General features: G+C 37.2%; 1 protein-coding gene across 3 annotated transcripts in view; it reads left to right on the plus strand.

Annotated features, from left to right (window-relative positions):
• Nucleotides 1-1,310: 1,310 nt before the first annotated feature.
• CDH19 (cadherin 19) overlaps nucleotides 1,311-13,200 on the plus strand; it is a 199,816-nt gene continuing 187,926 nt past the window's right edge. For 2 of the 3 annotated variants that reach the window (XM_032787279.2, XM_032787280.2), the window contains exon 1: nucleotides 1,312-1,492. The gene's annotated coding sequence lies outside the window, so the exon portion shown is untranslated. Of the gene's footprint in view, nucleotides 1,493-13,200 lie in introns of all 3 variants that reach the window. The other variant, XM_032787283.2, reaches the window with a different exon arrangement.

Consider the following 13,200-nt stretch of genomic DNA (forward strand, 5'->3'; position numbering starts at 1 on the left):
ATACTCCGGATACAACGGGTGTACAAGGTACAGGAAAAGAAATATGTTGTTCTAATCTCTGGTCAGTGGAAAAGGTCAGATATCGAAATATTTGGATGGAGACATTTAAAATCATATTGATATCTATCACAAAGAACCATCTTAGAAAACATACTAGACCTAGAGATACGGGGCCTGATTCTCCTCTCACATCAATATAAGTCAGTAAATGAAGCTAGAGGAGTTATACCATGTAAAATCAGTGATTTGAGAGCAGTATTAGGCCAAATATTCCAAATATTGGAATGAAGTTGATGAATACAGATGCAATCTGAAAAAATAATGTGTATACACAGAGAAAGAGTGTTGCCTTTTCAGTGCTAGATTACAGTTCTTAATCCTACTCAGTCATCAAAGTTCATTTCCCTCAGATGGATTCTGAATGCCTATTTGATGTGAGTTGATTTGCAATATATAGGAATCGAATGGGATTCCTGGGTCCTCCAGTTAGGGACCACTTCTATAACTTGTCTGTGAATCCTCATCAACATTTATGTTGCTGTATAAGTAATCACCACAAAGTGTCACCACCTGGTAGCATTAAATGGTAGACTTACTGTCAGTGTCAGACAAGTCAAAAGTTGAATGGAGACGTTTTGAGATGTCTGGAGACGTCTGGGTGGTTTAAGAAAGAAAGTCACCAGTGAGGTAGCATGGGAAGCTTTTTGTCCTATGGACAAATGAAGGAATTGGGTCTGTACATCTGTTAGTCTGGCACTTTTCAGGAGTACTAACTTCACTTAAGGGCAAAGGGGAATAAATGATCACAAAAAGCAGCTAATAAGAGGTAAGCTCCAGCAAACATGACATGCATTGACACAGAGTATAAGCTATCATAGGAGCCAGTCATTTGCCTTCTGTCTCTTCTACCTTATACCATATCAACTACTGTAAATTGGGCTACAAACAAATATGGGAACAATTGTTTGATCCCATAGATTTACACCAGCTGAGGAGCATGCCCATGGAATTTAAATTGTGAAAGATATCTAGCAGAAATAGTTCACTGCCATTCATTGCCAAATTAATCTCTGATGGAAGCCTATTTTCATGACTATACAATAGTAGCAGTCTAGCAAGAGGAAGACTACCACAATATACTCATATATTGGTTTCAGATTCAAAAAGTATTGTCCTCATGGACTATAAATGCCACTGAGTTTTTAGCCGCCTGGCCAGTTTTTATTCGAAACTCATTCCAGGCACAGCTGGGAATGTTGTCTCTAACTACTAAAGGCCAACTCTGAATACTGAGATTGTGGAACAATTGACATTGTTAGCAGAAAACAGGGAGATCTTTCATCCAAAGCACATTGCAGCTGCTACAGATGCTAGCATAGCTTCCATCTGTGATAGTGATGAATGGTGTACAAGTGAGTTACTGCTGAGATACCGAAACACACAGAGAAGGAATCCTCCAAACAGGGGAGAATTGACTTTACAGGGAGACCAGGTATGGAACTCATTTTTTTACGTTCTTGTCTGTTTTTGTTCCCTCTAAAACAGAGGGCAATCTAAAGTAGTAGATTCTCCCCCCAGCCACTCATTTTAGGCTGTATATTTTCAATGGAAGGAGTTATGATTTTGGAAGAGGCATAGGAAGCAGTAAAATTTTACCTGTTCTATGAGTTTAGTAGGGCTAGTTACATCACTCTCATACTGCTGTATACAGTATTTAGGTGAGGTGATGATTCAAATGATCTATAGATTTTTATAGAAATTGAGTTTAGAAAGCAATTGGGAGAGAACACTAGAATATATGATCACCTATTTGGGGCATTTCTGCCATGGATATTGATAAACAAAAGCATAATTCTACAAGGAACTGAGTGCTTTCTATGAGATGCTATGCATATTTAACTGGTTATAGTGGGAATTGAGGCACACAGTAGCTCATTGAATCATTCCCCAAGTCTCCATCACGCTCAAGATCTAGTTTTTATGCCCTCTGGTCCTCCCCTCACCATTTACCTGCAATTCTGCCACACTGCAGCTTTAATAATGTATTAAATTCCCTCTTCTTGATGCGTCCTATCCCTTGCATCAATCATGCCTTGAATTCCACCCCAGTAGCCTCCTGGTTTCAGGACCCAGCATTGTTTCATTATTTATTTCTGCTCTACTTTCTTCTAGCTTTTCCTTTCCATCACTTCTCCCCCTCACTGTCTCTCTAGGGCCACAAGCTGGCTGGCTGTGTTTATTTTAAGAGTGTTTGGGTCTACCAAGTTAACCCATCTCTTATACTGAGCTATATTAAAGTATATTTATAAGTAAATAAGATAAAACAAATAGTATAGTGTTTCACACCTGAATACCTCAGTCAGTCACTATCTTTTAATTATGCATCTCGGCATCTTTAATTCTCTAGCATCTAATTTTCAAACTCTTCAAAAGATGGCTTAGATGTCAGCAGCATATATAGATCCCCAATTCTGATAGTGGTGTAATGTAGCAACAGTATCATATGTCTATGCTGTACATATAGATTTGGCAGAATTCAGTTTTTATTTGTTTATAATTTACACACATACCAATGTTGTAGCTCTTATTTTTATCTGTATAAAATCAGTTGTGCAAACATATGAGTTTTAAGTATTTTTTAAATTTTATCAATTTAATTTGTTTAGTTGCAGGAAATTATGACAGTGTCATGACACTACAGGTTGAGATTCAAGAAGTTAAAGCTTTATAACCATTAAAACAAAATTGTCTACATCACATGTCAAAAGATCCAAAGTAAAAATCATTAGGTCACATTAATAAGTTCTCAAGCAGCATTCTTCTTCTTTTATCTCTATGGATTATGATTATTAATGGAAACATTTCTCAGTGTGCATTTATGCAAATGTTTACATGTACTGATATTTACCAATAAAAACCCCTAATCTTTCCAAGCCTGCATGTATAGCAGGTAGAGTGTGGGTATTACTAACATCAGAAGCAGCAAAGGCTTGAGTTGTGGGCCATAGGTCTTCTTTGACTTCTGCCAGGAGCTGAACTGGCTTTTGGGAAAAAGGGGAAGGGTCATAACATTGGCTGCTGTTCCCTTGGGTCTTGTATAAAGTGGAATTGATCTTAAATTGAGAACTGAGCCTACTGAGCCTGATCCAATGCTCACTGCAGAAGCCTTTCCATTGATTTAAGTGGACATCAGATCAGACCTGTTGATTTCATTGGGATTGGAAGCTGCTCAGAACCAGTCAAGATACATTAAGATAAAGAATTTTAAAGGACTCAGTTTTATGTTTCTGTGTCCATTAGTAGTGAAGTATAAGTTTGACACGAGGTATTTTCTAGTTCAGGAGCAAGGAACTGAGTGAAAATGTTTTTAAAATTCATTTTCATACTGATCTTATATTTTCCAAGTTTTTCATTCTTGCAATTTTATGGACACAGGAAAAAATCCTGGGGCAAACTTTGTTCACTTTAGTCACCAGGATTAACTCCATTGACATAGGTAAGGACCCAATTCCTGTTTTCATTATTATCGATCTGCTTAATTCCCACCCAAAATTATAACCCTTTGTGACAGACTAGTTTCCACTTGACCAATTATGATGTCACAAAGAGTAGGAAATAAAAATAGGGATTAAGCAGCAAGTATAGATGAAATCCTACATAGAGTTCCTGTTTTAATGCTCATCTTCTTAATCACAAAGAATACAAAGAAAAGAAAGCTAGAAATAGTTGACTTCCATGTGGCATAGGAATAACATTCTTTCTATGGACCATATTGTTCAATATTTTCCTACAGTCAGTGGCTTTTTTTAGGACTAGAATATGAAATTATCACAAGCACTGAGTAAGAGGCAGCACATAGTTGTAAAAGTCACAGTTTGGTCCCTAGTTAATCCCTCAATCTTCGTCCTTGCTCCAGAGAGATGTAATATGTCAACTCTTTTCCTGATGCAAGTTGCTTCTCCCACCATGTCTTAGCTATGCTGACCAAAACACCAAGCTGTGGAGTCACTCTTCCTGCCACTCTCTGCCTGTTGCCCCTACCATGCAGATGAGCAAGGAGTTGCCACCTTGAACCATAACCACCACTGATGCAGCTCTGTCATAGTTCTCAGGCTGCTGACAGGCACCTCCTACCAGACAGGTGCTTAGAAGTCCATAGGGTGCCTCCATTTGCCTAAGTAGGAGCCCCAATGACAGAATGATAATCTTTTTGGATTGATGGGGGATGGGCCTTTTGGCTCCCATTGTCCTAGTCCCACTCAATTCTCAGATTGTTTAACCCCAACAGGAGCAGAAGGGAATGTCACCAACCACCTAATCAGCTTGTCTTGGGGTTTACCCAATTTGTCTTTACCACCAGTATCCCAAAGTCAGTTTCCTTGTATCTAGGGTGGGCTGGGGGCAGCAGTGGCACGGGGGGGGGGGGAATGAGACCGAGGGCCTTCCCGAGGGCAGTTCCCCAAAGGCTTCTAGGAATCCCCTTTGGGAGCTATAGCACTGCCAGCTGGTCTCTCCCACCACTGCTCAGCAACTGCTGGGAACTTCATGTTTCTAAATCCTTATTCCACCCTTGACATGACTGATAGAGCTGGAAGGGTAGGGTTTATACACCACATCATAGGCAGTTTATATGCCTCTTAACTCCCTTTTGTTAGTGTACAGGAAAAGCCATGTTCTCTTCTTTAGATACCTATTGAAAGAGAGGATGTCTCCACTGCACTACTCTGTAGTGTATTCTGACAAGAGGTCAGAGTATCTACATTATAGCTACAGATCCGGTGCTAAAAGATGGATACATACAGTAACAATGATTTTTATCTGAGGCTCTGAAAGCACTTTAGAAACAGCTGGCCAAATCCTCTGGTGATGCAAATTAGTCAATGGAGCTGTGCCAGTTTACACCAGCACAGAATATAGCCCAATTAATTAAGCCTTGAAACACCTCTTTGAAATAGGGGAAATAGGGGAAAGTGGTAAAGGACACTTTCTAAACTTGTTTCTCAGATTTTAGGTTATTTTTGCATCTTCCAGGTACCCTTTCCACATAAAACATGTCAGAGGCACTAAAGAATTCCACTTCCTCATCAGCTGTCTTGTGAAAGGTTTTGACCCACTGCTGAAGTGATATATTTATACAAATTACTTGTCTGGGTTGATGTGATGGAGAGGCAGTTATTGATGAGTCAAACATTCAGCCATTGGATAGTGTTAGACTCTAATGTAAGATTTTAAATAATTTTGTTAGATACTATTTGTGTCTAAATACAGAGAGTAACCATCCAGCTAGATAATCATGGCACAGTCATTTGTATGGTTGTCAGATTTTATTATGCAGTATACCTTCCTGTTCTATTATGCAAGATAGCAAACCTTTATAATAAGTGTGAATTTAAGGAATGAATAGGCCACATGAAATCCCAAATGAAGAAAAAATGGAAATTAATGCTCATGGTGGTCACTGTAAGAACTTCAAAGGGCAAAAATCCTATCAAACCGATAGTGAGCTTATTGCAGAGTCAGTCCTCAATGCTATGCTGCAACGTAGATAATCTCCATTATAAGTGGTTTTCTGTTATATTAGACCACAGAAATTTCAATTTCTTTAAAAATGTTATTGACCCATTGAAACTTTTTTATGATCTCAGCACAGGAGAAAAAAAATAAGGCAAATTTTGAAGTGTTATATCAATTTGATCATTGTTAAATGTAGTTTTGTTTTGATTTTGCTTAACCCCCCCTCACAAAAGAACATTTTTTTTCTGCTTGTGTAAGTCGGGGACATTCTAAAGGAGTCAAAGGAGCTGTGCCAGTTTAGACCAGAAGTCAGTTTGGTCCTAACGTTTACCAAGTTTAGTTGTTTTTTTGTGCTGCCAGATTCAATATTTAAAAAAAAAATGAAAAAAAACCAAACACAAACATGTACTTGTATTCTGCTATTATTGGTATATAATACTTTCTGGATCTGCTCCCTGCTGTTTTAAGTATTGAACATACAGACAGGAAGACAATAGCTGCCCCGAGGCTTTTGTTGACTCTTGAAAGAATATTGCAGCCTAAACCCCAATATTTTTTCCCCTAAAGCAGAATCAAGCTAATCCTGTACGTGTAAAAAAAGGTGATCACTTACTTCACATAATGAAGTTCGCCCAAGTAAAAGTAAAAATCAGTGTGATCCATTGGCTAAGGAACTGAACTGGGAATCAAGGGACCTTAGTTTCATTCCTGGTTCTGCTACTGATCTGCTGTGTAATCTAGGAGAAGTCATTTCCTGTTTCCACTCACACATTTTGTGTGTCTTGCCTATTTACACTGCAAGTTCTTCAGAGCATTGGCCATGTCCTACTGTGTATTTGTATAATACCTAGAACAATCGGGCCAGTTGATCCCACCCGAACTTTTAGTAATCCTATAGACTGTTGATGTCAGGCTTGATCCTGCACTCTTATTCAAGCCAAAACATTGACTTAAATTGAGCATTTTTTCCTGATTCATAGGTAAACAAAATAGCATTTGGTTCATGCGCATCACAACCAGGTTGAGGTGACAGACCATAAGTAGCAAGAGCCCATTGCCCTTTCAGTTGACCAGGTCAATGATCCACAAATGAAGAAAGGTTTCATGAAAGTATTGGAATATCTTAGAACTTTCTACTTTAAGAGTGCATGTGGCTAGTCCATTGGGTAAACCTGTGTTTTCAAAATTTGGACACAAACACTGTTACTTAGCAAACCACAACAGCTGTAAAGCGAATAATGAGGCCTGTCAAATATATAACAGATTTGAAAGTGTTAAATATATATTTAGCTAACACTATATACATATTTATACAAAAAGACAAACTATTTATTTTTTTTTTCAAATCAGCTTTCACAGTTGCACAACACATTTTTTTTGTTTTATTTAAATTAGGGATAGTCAACTGTGATAAAAGAACATACTTCAGCTGAACTCACTGTTCACATTATTATTGTTTAAATTATGTTAAAGATGGCTTGAACAAATTAAATTATGTTAATATCAAGTTTAAATATTGTTGCTTCTCAACTGATCAGTGGCAGATATCAAATTTCTTCTCCAATAAGAAATTGACCTGCAAGGCTCCTGTGATGTTGGGTCTGTGCATATTTCTAGTACAACTTAATTTACAAATAGACACCACTTTTGGAATAGAGGAGGTGTCAGACAGCACACCGGCAATTCTCTTTTTCCAGGCATCTTAGCCCAGCCACTAATGCCCAGTTTGCTGGGTGCAACTCTACCTGGAGAATTGACTCTAGTCTGAAAGATTAAGACAGAGAGCAGAATCCTTTGCTCCTTGCCACAGCTTCCCAAGAAAAGCTACAATACCACCACTAAAAACAATACATTATTTCTTCCAAGTTTAAATCCTGGCTCACATACTAAGAAGAACTTGTAACACTAAGTGTAACAGTACCATTTTGTGAACCCTGGGTATAACAATATATTTATTTTGTTGTAACATTACTTGAGGGTTGCTGCCACCCCTATTGTGACTATTGATTTGCACTATTATGTTTGTGAAAACTTTTAACATCTAGTCAGATGTCTATATACTACAACCCTATCTGAAAAATCCATTGTATTTAATAATGTGCTTATGTTGCCTCCACGTTGAAGAAAAGGCATTGTTATGCTACAGCTGCTAGAATTCAATTACCATAAGCTTACCGTGAAATATAATTTTATGAAGTCTGTATTTCTACATTAGAAGAGACGTCTTTAGTTGCAAGGGGAAGATTTTAATTGCTTTCCTTCTGCTGACCAGGATCAGCTGATTAGTATTCAGACTAAACGTTAGCCATCTAATTGTTAGGCACTGGAAAAGTAAGGAAAATGCATCATCCAGATGCCACACTAAGTGGAGGAAGGGCTAAGGGTCATTGGGCCTGATTTACATCATCTGAGAATCAAGCCTATTCACATTCCAAATTACACAAATTGTCCCCTATACTGTTACATACACATGAAAAGGAGGAGAGGTGGTAGAATAGCATCCAGGAGCTCGTCGGGGTACATGGACATCACATCAGGCAAATAAAGAAAACCCTAAATGTATTATTGTTAAAAATCTTCTAAATGTGGTTAGCAATGTTATATTCTCCTCAGTACAATTGCAAAAAGAAAGGAACAGAGCCACTGAGGAGCAACTCCTAACCTATCCTATCCCTGTCAGGTCTGTCAGATGAGTTGGCAATATCTTGTCATCAGCAGTATCAATAGGCCACTGGCAGAGCTATTAAAGTCAATAGGAACATCTGACCAAATTAGTGAAGCTTTTAAAACCAAAACTAAACTTGAAACCATTAAACTGATAGATACACAGAAATTTAGAATAATTCACATGAAGATGAAGCTACCCAATGATGGACTGTCCCGTAACATTCCTCAGAAACGGAAGGTTGAGGCAGAGTGATAATTAATAAAGTCATTAACATTAAGTATTGGCTTATTTAGTAAGGCCATAATGCCTATTTGTTTGAGAACAGCCGGTGTTCTGCCTTCCCGAGGGAGATGTAGCAGGATGCCGACTACTTGCCTCTGTTTCCCTTCACCAAGGCACCTTTCACTCAGTTTCCAGTTGCCTTCTCAGCCCAAAGTTCATATTTAAATAGTATGGCAGGGGAAATATTTAGTTTATATAAATATAATATAACAGTTTATGTATATATTATTCTCACAGCAAATCAGTTAATAACTTAGTGAAGCTGATAACATAAATTATTAACAACATAGTAAAAGCATCCTGATTGGTTAATAACTTAGACTGGTTGATATTAAAACGTTATGTGATTTAAGTATTATACGCTGCAAAGAGCCACAGGAGATGCATTGAAGAGCCATTAGCCATTTGTGAGCCGCAGTCTGAGTATCATTGGTCTAGAGTCACTAGGCCATTCACTAGAATAATTAATTCTAGTGGTCTGGACTTTAGAGAAGTGTAGGGGACACTTACTTTTTGTCTCTACCACATCAGTGATCTAGAAAACATAGAAAGTCTCTCTCTGTTTTGCAATCAGTCAGATTTGGAATGAGTTTTTTTGTTTGTTTGTTTGTTTTTGTTTTGTTTTGTGTTTTTTGCCACCAGTGAAGTAGTCTCCTTCCTTTCCTCTTTATTTGTCAGAGGTGGGAAAAAACACAAAAAGGCTTTCTGAAGACAAAAATACATATAATCTATTTCAAAAGTGAGAATTTGGCCCTCATGTACCGCCAATGTCTCTTCAATATTATCCCTGAATATCAGATGAGGAAAACTAGTGATGGATGTTCTCAAAGCAGTCATTGAAATTTCTGTAAAAGGTGATCTTAATCAGGTCCTGAAAAACCCAGTCACCATTTCCTTTCAATCATCACAATCAAAAGGGCTTGGCCTTCCTTTGATGAAGGTTCTATTTGAAAATTTGGCTCATTTGTTTAAAAGCTTAAGCATTCAAGCAGTTGATATACCATAAAATAAGTTAATCTAGGTACCCAAATATACTACAGAAAATGAACAACAGGATTGATTGTCAATATAGTTTTATGTGCGTGAAATGTGGTGATCTTTATTAGCATGGCACAAGGAACATCAGGTTGCAGTAAAATAATCTTGCTGACATGGCTTGGAAATTGTAGGCCATTTATTTTCTGATTCCCAAGGTGGTTGTGGTAGACTCATGGGGAACTTAAAATTAATTACTCCCATTTCAGATTTAACAAGGATTAAAAAAAAAAAAAGGACTAGAAATAACAAAAATACGCTAAAGGAATATAAACGAAGCAGATAGTTATTATATAAGAGATGTTTCCTTAACACTGTAGAATACAATGCAAATGTTCTGAATCCTATGCATTTGATAACAGAATGAGTGATTCAAACTTTTTCTGTATTGTTTTTTGCATACAAAAGAAAAATAATAAAAAACAATATGCTTAGTTTATTTCATACTATGGAACTAAATACCAAATGTGTGAACAGTAAAGATACCCAAGCTAAACTGGATAGCATAGATTGAACACTCTACTTAGGTTAATACATATTTTTTTAATAATGAAGTAATAAAAAAGTTATAGAAATATTTTAAATATAACTTTTTTTAAGGCAAACTTTATGGGCAAGTCTCTCTCTTGCCCATGAACCCTGCTTGAACGTTTGCTTCGTGCATGCCATATTCCATACACAAAGTCACTCAAGAAGCGAATGAACAAGTACCATTTTTATCTCTGCTGTTGTATGAACAAAGCCTAAGGTGGTATGCTTTTTAACACATGTTTTTACTAGTAGCCCTGTGCTCTCTAAAAAGGGTTGACTTTTTGCTTTGTTTTGGGCTTTTTTGGTTTGGTTTGGTTTGATTTTTCTAGTCCTCTCAGGTTACTTTTTTGTTATTCACATTTGTTCTCACTCTTGAAGAAAAGTACTGCAGTTGCAAATATTTTACAGTATATTACAATTAGATGTTCACAACAATATTTATCTTGTGAATGAAACTCTCCAAAGTATGGACCTTCATTTAAGATAGAAAGTCCTTCCTCAGTTCATCTTCATGTGCTTGTGTGTGGCAGCAGTGAGGTAGGTAAAAGAATCTCAATCTCAATCTGCTGTTTGAGGGATCCTATCAAAGAATCACTCCAGATCTTCCTTACGCTTTTGTTCATAGTAATGCAAGATACATTAAGAAGACACAATAATACTAACATAGACATACTTCTTCCAGATTCCTTAGATTATGAAGACCTCCCACAGCATTTGATAACATTTCTGACTCATTTATGGTGTCCACAGGACAAGTGTCCTAGTTAACTTTAATATCCATGTGGGCAACACGTCAGACATAGTAGATCAAATCTTCTTGTCCCTTCAATCCAGTGATAGATTTCCAACATGTGACTTCATGTGAAACTCACATAGCTGATCAGACTCAAGACTGGATCCTTAGTCTAGAAACAGATATCAGAAAAGGTAGGAGCAAACCATTCTCCTGATAGAGCACTACCTCCTCAAAGCTGAGATCACAATAAAACAAGGAAATATAAGATTCTGCCTTTTATGGCTCACCCTCATGGAGCCAGATAAAAAACACACCCATCTGAAGAGCTAAGAAGTGGACAATCTAGTCAGATTCTACGAGGTGGCACTGGCAGCTGCTACTGACACTCTCATGCCCACTTGTATGATTCACTTCCATCATTTCCACAGGATTCTATAATTACCAGTGCCTGACAGATCTGAATAAAACACTATTGGCTGAAGATGAATCCCAGTAAGACAGGGCATAGAGATGATATGGGTGGTGGGGTGAGGAAAACACGTTGATAAAGAGTGATGTGATGTTGGCATTCTGGTCTTCACCAGAGTTGTAAAATCTCTCTTCACCCTTGGAGTGCTTTTGGACTTCTCACAGTTGCTGGAGTCTTAACTACCTCCAGCTGTGAAAAACATCTCATTCTACTTGAGACTGGATAAAAGACTGAACCCCATTCTCTCAGATAATCGTTTTGTCACCGTGATCCACACTTTTTGACCACCAAGCTGATTACTGCACCGTATTATCCAATGGAATATGCACTTCAACTTTACAAAAGCCTCAGTCAGTCCAGAATGCAGCAGCCTCCCTCCCAAAAAAATTCTAGCAGTTCATAGAAGCTCATTCTGGTGATCTGCTCATACCGTGTGTCCACAGAAAATAATGTCAGTTTCAAAATTGTGATCCTAATTTTTAGGGCTCCACAGAACTGGTTATGGGCATTTCAGACAACACATCTCTCTAGGTGACTATAAGCTCTCTCTCAACAGCCCTGTTCCTCAGGAATTAAGACATTAACAACCTCAAGGGTGAAGCTTGGGAGAGTGGGAGACAGGGCTTTCTCATCCACTGGAGATTATGATGACATGAATTAGAATTAAGAGGAAGAGGAGCATAAAGCAATAGAGACAAGAGGGGAGAGAGAAGAAGGAAATAAAACTAAAAAAATAAATAAGCAATAAAAATTAGAACCAAAAATTAGTCTGACTGCCTCAGGTCAAGTGAGAAGGAATCAGACCATGTGCTAATTGCAAATGTTTGACTTCCAACTCTTTAGGAAGTGCTCAAATTTTACAGTGATTGGTGCCATTTCAGAAATGCATGTGGAAGAGAGAGAGAGAGAAAGAGAGAGATTTGAGTTTAGAACCAAATCTATATTTTATATTAACCTAATAGAATCAGGTTCAGTGTTTCAAAAGCACTTACAGTTATAATCTGCAAACAACTATTTTTATGAACTCAGGACTGACCTGATAAGAGAGATATGTTCTTAGTCATAGAACAACGAAATGTTACTTACAAGACTTTAAACAAAAGTAAATTAAATGTGATCAATTTAACAAATTGAGAGAGACATTTTCCTCACTCGAAACTTTCCCCGACAATTGAAATAGATTTCAGTTCACATTATGGTAAAAACAAAATACATTGACAATCTGCTGTGTTTTATATTTAGTGTCATTTTGTTCATTCATTTTCAGTTTTCCTTTACACCGTGTTGTAGAGAAAATCTTGAAATATTCCTATATAACAAGTATGTGTCTGGAGACATATAGCTATATCATGTAAGTGAAAGAAATACAAAACAACCAACTGCCATAGATAATACTCCTATGTTTTTTGGATCATAATTTCTGTTAAGCAAAAAGGCACATTTTGTTTATAAGTTTGCTTTGACATTTGAGTTCAGTCATCACCATGGTAGAATACTAACCTATTAGGTCATTTACATCATCTAAATGGGTGTCTGAGTAATACAACATTCAAAGGGCAATTGAGAACAGAATAGAGATTGTATCCCATCAAACCAGGCTTTATAATCAAGTAAATAATACTTGGAATGTATCAATAGGCCATGCAGATGGAATGTCTGATTGGCTGATATTTAGACAAGGAATTTGGATTGGAATTTGACAAGAACACTGGAGAAAAGACAATGAAAAATATATATATAAAGATTTCTTTCAAAAAGAATTGTATTTATAGCTAAATTTACTCAAATCAGGCTAGTTTGAGTCTGAAAAGGTATTCTCTATGAAACTGATGGTTGAAGACTGAAGTCTAGAGATCTGACAGTCCAAGTGTGGTAGAGCATCAGCATCTAGCACAGCAATTATCTGCATATCTTCCACTTACAAATACTGTATTTATGTATTCAGATTCAGTCTTATATCAAATC

Source organism: Chelonoidis abingdonii, chromosome 2 (genome assembly GCF_003597395.2).
Source record: "Chelonoidis abingdonii isolate Lonesome George chromosome 2, CheloAbing_2.0, whole genome shotgun sequence".
NCBI classification, from domain to species: Eukaryota; Metazoa; Chordata; order Testudines; family Testudinidae; genus Chelonoidis; species Chelonoidis abingdonii.